This window comes from Urtica dioica, chromosome 10 (genome assembly GCF_054948205.1).
Source record: "Urtica dioica subsp. dioica isolate 48M chromosome 10, U.dioica_male_clone48M_v1_H2, whole genome shotgun sequence".
NCBI lineage: Eukaryota > Viridiplantae > Streptophyta > Magnoliopsida > Rosales > Urticaceae > Urtica > Urtica dioica.
In genome coordinates, this window is record NC_142765.1 from 5,808,136 (window position 1) to 5,818,333 (window position 10,198).

The following is a 10,198-nucleotide window of genomic DNA, read 5'->3' on the forward strand; positions in this document are numbered from 1 at the left end:
AACACTAGGTCGAGTGAGGACCTAGGTGCCAAGACAAGAAAAAATCGAAAATAAACTAGAGAGAGAGAGAGAGAGGATTTTCGGCCACAAGTTCTAGAGAGAGAGTCTCTCAAATCTCTTAAACTTGGATGAATCAATTGTGAGGAAATGAGGCTCCTATTTATAGGAGAGGCTTTACCTTCAATAAGGTAGTTTCCTCTTCTATAGAATATCACATATTCATGAGCAAATATTGCCTCTTTCCCACTTGAGAAACTCGGCCAAACAAGGCTTCTAGAAGCCTTGATTTGTTTCCAATTTTGTTCATGGCTTGCCTTTTCTCTCAACATGGCCGATTACCCTAGTGCATCTACATGCAAATTTGTTTCCTCTTTTTATTTTGGCAAGTATCTAAACACATTTATGCACAAAATAAACTCCCTTTCTTTCTTAGGGTTGGGCGCCCAAGGCCTTCTAGAAAAGGCTTCTAGAAGCTTTTCCATTTGTTCATGACAACATGAAAAAGGCCCATTAAGAATTTTCAATAAAATTCTTATGAAATGAAATTAATTCACAAGGCCCAGTCAATCATATTATGGCCGAGTGACATTAAGTCATCAAATGAACTTGTCAAAATTTATTGACATCCATTTCATCCTTATGTCTCAAAAGACAAAAATACCCTTTCGACAATTTTCGTTCTTGTTTTGACTTAGCTTCCAGTTTAACAATTCCTATCGATGTGATTCGTGACAGTGACCTCATGGACCCAAATGAACAAAGCTTGAGCTAAACACTTGGACTCAAAAGTTCACAAACCTTTTCCAAGTTTAGCTTAATGCCAACTGACTCCACTAAAGAGCTGACACTGAAAATCTCTCGGTTCAAATGAATTTATTTTCTACTCAAGAATTCGACCTAATTATGATGAGCGGATCCACTGAATATTATCTATGTTTACCCTTCATGAATGTCATCAGCTAGTCGGGATTTACTAAATTACCATTTTACCCTTCTAGCTGTTATTTCCTCAACTCCTTTGTCGCTTGTGAATAAGTTAGAAACAATGTATTGACGAGGAGCTAACAAGTCACATTGTTTCATCCAAAAGAGTCAGGACTCAATTTGGACACTGGCCAGTTCATTTATTCACACTCCAAGGAACAAAGCATGAGGTGACATACATTGCATTTCAGCAATCTTGTACATGAATTCCATATCTATGAGAACTTCACAAAGTTACTCATGACAGACTCACAACTTAGTACTTTACCAATAGGCCTTGTTCGGAATCACATAGTGAGTCCGAACTTTGACTTTCTCAAATGAGAATACTAAGGTGTGAAATGGCATGTCTCATTTCAGGATTAAGGTAAGCATGATGCAATTCATACATAGTGACTTCGAGACATAAGAGGTTAAATGGTTTGTTCTTATATTGTCTCTAGAAGTGCACTGGTCAATTCAGTACCTTCGGAAGATACCTAGAAGAACTATAGAGTCTCCAACTCTCAATGCCTCATAACCAGACATCATAGATTCTTCTAACAATCATACTGAGGTCAATAGTCCTTTGACCCTAAGATTGCGAATATATCGTTTTAAGCAAACTACGAAGAGTTTGTTCATGCAAATCTACATTTGTCTCTTCGTAAGTTGTTAAGTTTGTTTATGGACTAAAAGACTAAGGTTTTATCATAAAGCTTCAAACAAAGAAAGAATGAAAGAACGTTTCAACTTTATTATTAATGAATAAGCAATTACAAGCAAGAGTCTTCGTAAGACTATATGACATCAAATGTACATAAATAGACACTACTACTCTTCTTGTGGGCACCATTGACAACAAGTGTTTCACAGATACGGAATCCAGCCTTCGTGAAAGAAGGTAAATGTTCTTTCACCTAAGGGTTGTTTCCAGAACCAATAGATTGCCAGCACTCTCGAAGAAAGTAACGTTCGAGAGAATCTTTCGCTGGAGAAGCAACAATGCTTAGGGCTTATATGTATGAGATGTATAACAGAAAAATGACCTTTTCTCGATACAGGTTGAACGTGGAGGATCTTGATCACGTACTTACCATATCAGTGGACACTCGTCACGATGAGTAAATATAATTCTAGTATTAAAGAAGAGTTCAATTTTAGCTTACACGGTGGAGTATTGACTAAGATTAGACGAATCGATAGAATAAGAGAAATGACTTTTTTCGTCTTTTTGATCAGATTTGTTAAGCTTCAAATACTAGGTCCATATTCCCCGATTCGACTTCGATAAAGACGAATAGAAACTTTCTAATAATAATGTTTTTATTATAATCTCACATGTTGTAATATGATTAACAACATACATTCAGAAATTTGTTTATTTGTCGAATTAACTATTTATAGTGGAATTAATTATTTGTTGTTGGATCAAGTAAATAATTAATTGAATTTTGAATTGGTCCTTATGGGCATTGCGAAATTCGAAATTCCTTGGCCTATGGAGAAGCAATTAATTTGTCCATACCCACAATGAGTATATCGGGAAAACGCCCAATTTTCCCATAGTGAGTATATTGGGAAAACACCCAATTTTTCTCTTTCATGATTTAAATAAAGAGAGAATAATATTTAAAAGGAAATAAGATATTTGCCTTTATTCTCTCTATATTTAAATTCATAATATCTAGGAGATCATATTAGATTTGATAAGATAGTACAAAGGGAATAAGATATTGCTTTTTTAAATAGATTCCTTATTTAAAGGAAGATATTCTGGAATAATATATTCTAGATTATGATCTAAGGGATGAGAGAGAAATTAGGAATTTAAATAAAGATCTAACGGTTGATCTTTGATGGAGACTAGGGTTTCCTAAAACCTCTCTATTCTACCACTATAAATAGGGGGTCTAGGGTTGAACAAAGATGATCCGAAAAATAGAGGAAAAATTTCGTCCATTCCCTCTCTGTGGTGGACGAAAATATTCTCCCTCTCCCCGGAATTCCGTAATTCCAATTGTTGTAATTGATCTAGGGTTTAAGAAAAAGTTTAACGCTTCGTTAAGCGGCGAAATTTTAAAATTTTTCTTTTAAAGTAAAAACGGTTTTTACTAACCTAGACAAAGAGCAAACACATGTAAATAAAAACTATTATGAGCATAGAAGTTTACTAACCTTTCTTGAAGCTTGAACGTTGATGAGCCTTCGGAAGGTTGAAAACGTTCGTCTCCCTCGCAGCACGTCTCTCTTTCTTTCCTCGGCAACTCGAGCAACCACGAAAGTTTCTATCACTAAATCACTCGAAATAAAAGGAATTAGTGTGTGAGCACTTTTAAACACTACGACTTAAGAACGAGTCTTGAAGTCGCAGAGCTAAACTCTAGGTCAAATGAGGACCTAGGTGCCAAAACAAAAAAATTCGAAAATTAACTTGAGAGAGAGAGAAGAGGGGCGGCCAAGTTCTAGAGAGAGAGTCTCTCAAATCTCTTAAACTTGGATGAATGAAATGTGTGGAATGAGGCTCCTATTTATAGGAGAGGTCTCACCTTCTATTAAGGTAGTTTCCTCTTCTATAGAATATCACATATTCATGAGCCAATTTCCCTTTTCCTTCATTGAGTCACACGGCCAACATAGGCTTCAATAAGCCTTGGATTTGTTTCCTATTTTGTTCCATGCCTTGCCTTTGACTCTCTCTTGGCCGAATATCCTCATGCATGCATGGGAAATTTGTTTCCTCTTTTTCTTTTGGCAAGTATCTTGATACATTTATGCACAAAATATTCTCTCTATCTCTTGGGTAGTAGGCGCCCATTTCAGTTCTAGAAGGAGCTTCTAGAAGCTTCTTCATTTGTTCATGACAACATGAAAAAGGCCCATTAAGAATTTTCAATAAAATTCTTATGAAATGAAATTAATCCACAAGGCCCAATGATAAAGTCATGGCCGAGTATTACTAAGTCATCAAATGACCTTGTCAAAAAATTTATTGACATTCATTTCATGCTATGTCTCAAAAGAGAAAAATACCCTTTTGACAATTTTCGTTTTTGTTTTGACTTAGCTTCCAGTTTAACTATTCCTAATCGATGCGATTCGTGACAGTGACCTCATGGATCCAAATGAACAAAGCTTGAGCTAAAATACTTGGACTCAAAAGTTCACAAACGTTTTCCAAGTTTAGCTTAATGTCAACTGACTCCACTAAAGAGTTGACACTGAAAATCTCTCGGTTCAAATGAATTTATTTTCTACTCAAGAATTCAACCTAATTGTAATGAGTGGATCCACATAATATTATCATGTTTACCCTTCATGAATATCATCAGCTAGTCGGGATTTACAAAATTACCATTTTACCCTTCTAGTTGTTATTTCCTCAACTCCTTTGTCGCGCTTGTGAATAAGTTAGAAACAATGTATTGACGAGGAGCTAACAAGTCACATTGTTTCATCCAAAAGAGTCAGGACTCAATTTGGACACTGGCCAGTTCATTTATTCACACTCCAAAGAACAAAACATGAGGTGATATACATTGCATTTCGGCAATCTTGTACATGAATTCCATATCTATGAGAACTTCACAAAGTTACTCATGAGATTCTCACAACTTAGTACTTCATCAATAGGCCTTGTTCGGAATCACATAGTGAGTCCGAACTCTGACTTTCTCAAATAAGAATACTAAGGTTCGAAATGACATGTCTCATTTCAGGATTAAGGTAAGGACGATGCAATTCATACGTAGTGACTTCGAGACATAAGAGGTTAAATGGTTTGTTCTTATCTTGTCTCTAGAAGTGCACTGGTCAATTCAGTACCTTCGGAAGATACCTAGAAGAACTATAGAGTCTCTAACTTTCAATGCCTCATAACCAGACATCATAGATTCTTCTAACAATCATACTGAGGTCAATAGTCCTTTGACCCTTAGATTGCGAATATATCGTTTTAAGCAAACTACGAAGAGTTTGTTCATGCAAATCTACATTTGTCTCTTCGTAAGTTGTTTAGTTTGTTTATGGACTAAAGACTAATGTTTTATCATAAAGCTTCAGACAAGGAAGATTGAATGAACGTTTCAACTTTTATTAATAAATAAGCAATTACAAGCAAGAGTCTTCATGAGACTTTATTACATCAAATGTACAATATAAGGATTACAACTCTTCTTGTGGGCACCATTGACAACACCAATCCCATAAACACGGTGAGATCCGAAACACCATTGTTTTGGATCTAAGTGAGATACAGAAAGCTGCCCACTCAGTTGTCCTATTTGTCTCGGAGATAACGTCTCAGAAGACTGCGGTATCATCATCGACGACTCGAAGCTGATCTGGAAGTCCTCTTCATCGACGAACATTCAAGAACGAAGACGGATATGACAAGGCTAGAAGAATTCGATTCGTGAGCCCAACCCGTAAGTCTCCTCGAACCTTTTCTCTTATCGGTTGCTTGATTGCTTCTCCAACTTTATAGTACAAACTCGTAAAACTAGATCTTGTTTTAAATATAATCAATATTAATTAGCTTATGATAGCGTAATTAATTCTTCCACATGATTATATATAGGGGTTTAATTCCCAACAGAAACAATGTTTTTTCAAGATCTCACTCTTATTTTTCTAAGAACAAAATTGAGTAATTTCAAGGGGAAAGAGAGAGAGATGAGCTCGGCCAACAAGAAGGATGGGCGAATTCTCTGGTCTTTCAAAAACCTTAATTTGCTCTTCTCATGAACCCCTATTTATAGTAGTGCAATGAGATATTCATGAGAACTACCAGGATATATTATTTCTTTTTATTGTGTTCACATTAATGTGTTCACACTATGGATTTGATTCAGCCCCTTGGATCTCATCTCATGAATCATACTTTCTTTCTCATCCATCAGATCAATATCTATGAGATTTTATTTTATGTTTAAATAGAGAATATTTAATTATGAGAGAATAGAAAGAAATATTATTATTTCCTTTTTAAACATATTCTCTTTAAATATTCATCAGTTCGTGTGCCACAATCTTTCACCATGTCCACTGAGGCCCTATAGTTCCTCCTACGTCTGCTGAGCTCATGTCTCTTGCCGCTTGGACTATGATCACTGAGTTTAAACATCTAGAAGAAGTTATCACAAAGGCTTCTGATAGAAAAAAAGAGATTGAAGATGTCCTGGAAATGATGGTTCCATTATCCTCTGCATCAACCTCTGATGTTCCTGATGATGTCAATTAGGACACCACCACAACAAACTGATTTCTAGAACCTTTTCTCATTTAGCACCTACTGAACAATATTTTATAATTAAGTCTGTAATATCCTTAGATTTTCTTTTTAAGGTTTAGTTTGGGACTTGGTTTGTAGTATGGATTTATGGTTGTTTTTTTCTCCATAGCCTCTCTTTGTCTTTCTAGGTAAATAATGGGAGTAATTTGGAGTGTGAAACTCTCTATATCTTTTGCTGATGAAGACCTTTATAAGTGCATCTCTGGTTTTTGGTTCTCTCTCCGTGGTTGAGCATCTTCTTGTGAAAATCTGCTTGTTTGTTTACTGTGGTCTCTCTCAGTCAATGTGACATGAAGATCGAGTTGAGAGTTCTTAATTCTTCTTCATGTATGCCTCTGGTTGATTGGCGAGTTTTAGTGCTCATTGGCCTTAGTGTTTTGCATTCAAAAAGCCAAATAAGGGAGTTTCTTGTTACTGTGTGTTGGCTATTTTTGTTATGGAAAAACTATTATTCTCGGTGATGTTGGAAACATCTTCTTAGAACATGAGGTGTCTGCTTTACACGTCATTAGAGTGACGTTGATTTCCTGCTGACAAGCTTTTTGTTTGATTCGCTTCCGCTCTTTTTTTTTTATCGTCCAATGAGCGTTCTTCAAGTGCATGGAAAATCCTACCCAATGACACTACGCTGGTTTGTGTCATATATAAGGGTCGCTTTCTCTTTTTGGTAGGATTACACATCTAGGTATTTTTGTTGCAGTCATCTGTTGGTGATTATTGCACCTTGATAATCATATTAAGTGCAGAAATAATTAATTACACTAACAAGAGCTAATTCATTTACATGATTCGGATCAGCTATTGAATCTTCAAGCTTTGACTCATCCGTCTTCAATCTTAAAAGACTATCTTCAAGCTTTAGCTCCTCAACGCTCTAAACTCGTCAGTGATGACACCGTAATCTTCCGAGACGTAATCTCCGAGACGAATAAAAAAGATGAGTGTGCACGATCTTTATCTCACTACGATCTACAACGAGGTGTTTAGATCGCACCGTGTTTATGGGGTTGGAAGCACGGAGTTCCAAGAGGGGGATAAGGGCGTCGGCGAAGAGAGAAAGGGAGAGCTCTTGGTCGGAATTTTTGAAGCACAAAAGTGTGTTTGTTGCCTTCTCATGAACCCCTATTTATAGTAGTGGAAATGATATATTCTTGGCAGTTTCCAAAATATATTATTTCATTTTATTGTGTTCACACTAGTAAATCAAAGCTTGACCCTTAGATCTCATCTCATGAATCCTACTTTCTCTCTTAGCCATCAGATCAATATCTATGAGATTTTATTTTCTGTTTAACTAGAGAATATTTATTAATGAGAGAATAAAGGAAATATCTTATTTTCTTTTAAATATTATTCTCTCCTAATATTCATGAGAGAGAATAAATGATAATATCTTAGTTCATTTTAAATATTATTCTCTCTCAATATTCATGAGAAAGAATAAATGACAATATCTTATTTCCTTTTAAATGTTATTCTTTCTAAATATTCATGAGAGAGAATAAAGGAAAATATCTTATTTCATTTTAAATATTTTTCTCTCTCCTTTATTTAAAGAACTAAAGAGAAAATATTGGTAAGTACCAATAATTAGCATGAACTAATTTTTGGCACATGGCCAAGGAGGAATTCGCGCAAATCTTGTGCCGGGATCCTAAAAAAATCGTCCACCTCATTATGTGTAAGGCCAAATTGCTCAAAGCCCAATTAATTATTTATTTACTTGATTCAACAATAAACAAATAAGTAATTGATTAATTATTTACTTGATCAAACAATAAATAAATAATTATTTAATTATGCAAATATCCATATTTCAGAATTGATGCTGTCAATCACAATTACAAATAGTGAGATTATAATAATTAAAATATTATTATTCGAAAGTTCTTATCCGTCTTTATTAGAGCTGAATCGGGGACTATGGACCTAGTATTAGAAGCTTAACAAATCCGATGAAAAGACGAAAAAGTTCTTTCTCTTTTCTACATCGATTTGTCTAATCTTGGCCAGACTCCACCTTGCAAGCCAAGACTGAATCCTCCTTGGTAGTAGAATTATATTTACTCATCGTGACGAGTGTCCACTGATATAGTCAGTTAGTGATCAAGATTCTCCAGGTTCAACCAGTGTCGAGAATAGTCAATTATTCCGTTATACTTTTCTTGACACCTATAAGCCCTAAGCATTGTTGCTTCCCCAGCGAAAGATTCTTCTGAACGTACAAACTTTGGAAGTGCGCGCAATCTATCGATTCTGGAATCAATTCTTAGGTGAGAGAACATTTACCTTCTTTCAAGAAGGCTGGATTCCATATCTGTAAATCACTTCCCACTCGAACCATGTTCCGCAACTCCCAAGACATAAGTTGTGATTAGCATGATACCGGCCTTTTAGCGAATGAGTCAAAGAGTGCGGTAACATGATCCAGTGTCCATGATCACTTCAGGATTTAGATCAAGTCTCACTGTGACCATTATTTGTGACCTCGGTTAGTGTGTCGTAACGGTCCTTAAATGACACATCTACAACTAAGACCTGTCCGAGTCGTACACTTACCACAAGTGTAGAATACTCCTACTAAGTGATAAACCTTCACTTATGTTCCACATATTGTTGGAATCGATCTAGGGTTTGAGAAAAAGTTCAACGCTTCGTTAAGCGGCGGAATTTTAAAAATTTTCTTTTGAGTAAAACTAGTTTTTACTAACCTAGACAAGAGCATGTGCATGTAAATAAAAACTAATATGAGCTATCAAAGTTACTAACCTTTTTGATGCTTGAACGTTGATGAGCCTTTGGAAGGTTGGCAACGTTCGTCTCCCCTCGCAGCACGTCTCTCTTTTCTTTCCTCGGGAACTCGAGCAACCACGAAAGTTTCTATCACTAAATCACTCGAAAAGAAGGAATCAGTGAGTGGGCACTTTTAAACACTACGACTTAAGAACAAGTCTTGAAGTCGCAGAGCTAAACGCTAGGTCGAGTGAGGACCTAGGTGCCAAGACAAGAAAAATAAAAAATAAACTAGAGAGAGAGAGAGAGGATTTTCGGCCAAGTTCTAGAGAGAGAGTCTCTCAATCTCTTAAACTTGGGATGAATGAAATGTGTGGAATGAGGCTCCTATTTATAGGAGAGGTCTCACCTTCAATAAGGTAGTTTCCTCTTCTATAGAATATCACATATTCATGAGCAAATATTGCCCATTTCCCTCTTATTCCACACGGCCAAGGCAGCCTTCTAGAAGGCTTGGATTTGTTTCCTTTTTTGTTCCTTGCCTTGCCTTTCTCTTACTTGGCCGATTACCCTAGTGCATCTACATGCAAATTTGTTTCCTCTTTTTCTTTTGGCAAGTATCTAAATACATTTATGCACAAAATAAATTCTCTCTCTTTGGGTATTTGGGCGCCTATGACTTCTAGAAAGCCTTCTAGATTTTTCTTCATTTGTTCATAACAACATAAGAAAAGCCCATTAAGAATTTTCCATAAAATTCTCATGAAATGAAATTAATTCACGAGGCCCAATGATCAAGTCATGGCCGAGTGAAACACGTCATAAAATGACCTTGTCAAAAAATTTATTGACATTCATTTCATCCTTTGTCTCAAAAGACAAAAATACCCTTTTGACTATTTTCGTTCTTGTTTTGGCTTAGCTTCCAGTTTAACTATTCCTATCGATGTGATTCGTGACAGTGACCTCATGGACCCAAATGAACAAAGCTTTAGCTAAACACTTGGACTCAAAAGTTCACAAACCTTTTCCAAGTTTAGCTTAATGCCAACTGACTCCACTAAAGAGCTGACACTGAAAATCTCTCGGTTCAAATGAATTTATTTTCTACTCAAGAATTCACCTAATTGTAATGAGCGGATCCACTGAATATTATCTATGTTTACCCTTCATGAATGTCATCAGCTAGTCGGGATTTACTAAATTACC